This window comes from Enhydra lutris, unplaced genomic scaffold (genome assembly GCF_002288905.1).
Source record: "Enhydra lutris kenyoni isolate GAN:26980312 unplaced genomic scaffold, ASM228890v2 scaffoldscaffold306, whole genome shotgun sequence".
In the NCBI taxonomy this organism is placed as follows: Eukaryota; Metazoa; Chordata; class Mammalia; order Carnivora; family Mustelidae; genus Enhydra; species Enhydra lutris.
Window position 1 is genome coordinate 17,173 of NW_019154390.1, and position 2,619 is coordinate 19,791.

Below are 2,619 nucleotides of genomic sequence, written 5' to 3' on the forward strand. Positions count from 1 at the left end.
ACATCTGCCAGCATGCTCCTTTACTGACTGCTCCTTTAAGTAGGTTAAATAAATATAGTATGCAGTCATAAAGTTGAGTTATGCCTACCTTTTCCTTCCATCTTTCACCATACTCTGTTCTAATTACCTTCTTCTAGTAAGTAGTTTATTTCCAAATTGCATCCTAGCTGTGATTTAGTTCTGAATTGGTGACTGTATTATTTGATTATATAAATTCATTATTATGTATTTTATGTTAAATGTATGTTTTGTTATTTAATTTAGACATATAACACTTATTTAATATTAAGTAGTTATTACATCATATCTGTTGACATGAGTGATGATAATCCTGACTCCATCTCTCATCCTCCATTTCAAGAGCAATGAACCCCTTGGGCTATGATCCAGGCCCCCTGAAGTTTAATGTATGCCCTGACCAGAACGCAGGAAGGCTCCTTCTGAGGTCCCTAAATCAGCACACAAGAAGGCACCACTTGAGATAAAGGCCAAGATGAAAATTAAGATGATCAAATTGACTCTGCAATTAAATATTGCTATTTGTAATGAGGACTAAATCGGTTAGCCAATGTAATAATGTTTTTTAAGACTGTGATGATATGTGCATTATAATAGTTACTATTTGACTTAGAATTATTAAATGGCCTTGCTTCTTGATGCCTCAATATTAACAAAGCCTAAGCAAAAAAGGGTATATGTTGAAATCTTTATATTTCAAGAAGATTAAATATAAACTAGATTGACTTATTTTTGTAAAAAAGATTTCACAACTGTTTTTGTTACTCATGAAATATTAAGTAACTGTGATTAATGGAAGTAATTATTCTGTAGAAGTCAACATTATAGGTCTTCTGTGAGATACAGGATGAACACAACCATTCTCAAGGGAGATTCACTATAGAGAAGAGATAAAAATGAGAAATGAGAAATGCAAGAATGGCTTCCAGAAATCCCTCATGGTCTATAAATATACAGTCTGACCTGGACTTGGTCTTGCTCCCAGGAGATCCATGAACAACCTTATTTTGAGGTCAAAACAAGTAGTCTTGGAAAATTTGAGGTATAAGTCCAAGTGAAGGGAAATCAATCTAGTTTAAGAATACCCCAATAATGTTATATCCCTTTCAGTCCTCTCTTTAAATCGTGCTTTCCTAAATTTTTAGATTAACATTATTGAAGAGGACTATTGTATTATTTCCACATTTTTAAAAGTTTCTGACATTCCATTTTTATTTCCTGAATAATTTTCTTTGAGCCATCATAAAATAAAGACAAAGCAAATCAAATTTGACTAGAGTGAATGTTGCTGGAGTCTGGCAGAGAATCAATGATTTACATTCTATTCTTCATGCACAAATCTGACAATCTAAAACAAAAGGGAGGACTGTCATAAACTTAACAATCAAAATCTACAGCACTGGATATCCAGCTGGGAAATAGCTGGGAAATAGCTGGGAAATAGCTGGGAAATAGCTGAATAGGTTAGTAGAAATGGCTGGGGTTTTCCTATATGCTTTCGGAATAACCTTATAGATAAGGTTTTCTCATGTAAAAGGTAAGTATGTGGCAGAATTACAAGAGAATCAAACATTTCTCATAAAGCTAATAAAAAGAAAGAAGGATCAGATGGAAAATCTGGGTGACAGCGCTGCTAAGATCTGAGGCAAGTACTTACTTTTTCAATTTGTACTTTAGTGTAAAATGAAAAAATAGATAAATATTGCATGTCCCTTTAAGCTCAAATATAAAAATGTTTCTCTATATACATTTCTAGCAAGTCACAGAAGATGTCAAACATTAATGATTTCAATGGACTTGTAAGAGAAACCAAGAAGTAAGTGAATATGTTCTCTGTTAAATAAAATATTTAGGTTATATATTTTATCATATGGTAAATACATATATAAAACTATATAATATATATAGACTGCTCACATACAGTATAGATAACTACACTAAAAACTATTAATATAAAATAAAGTTACTAATTAATTTAAATAATTTATAATTAATACCATGCTTCATTTACTAGGAAAATTATTAATTGATTTCTTATCTCATAAAACCTATAACTATACTGGTTGTTTAGTCTTCTAAATTTCACTTTAACCTTGTGATGGAATTAAGATCATCCATTTCTATTTTTTAGGTGGGAGTATCCGTTAACAAATATGTGACAGAAAGAAAGAAAAATGCCTATTTCTCTTAATTTGTCAACAAAAATCAACGATATGCATAAATTGGACAAAGTAAGAAGTACTGATTTTATTTACCATCTTTCAATGATGTGAGTTATTGTATAAAGGTTTCCAATTTTCTCCACATTTCTTTTTTTTTTTTTGACTCCTGCTACATTTCAAAGAAATGTAAGAAAACTAAAAAAGCAAAACTCACAACCAAATGCAACCAAATGCAAACAAGAGGATCAAAAAAAATAAGATCATCAAGGACTATAGAATGTATTTTACAATGGTATCAATGATGGTGATATTGATCATCATGAGTTATAACTTGCATCTCCTCCCTTTAATTCTCTTGCCACTTAAATACCTTTAAAAGAAGAAAAGGAGAGAGAGAGAGGAATGAACCACACAGTGATCACAGAGTTTGTCCTGCTAG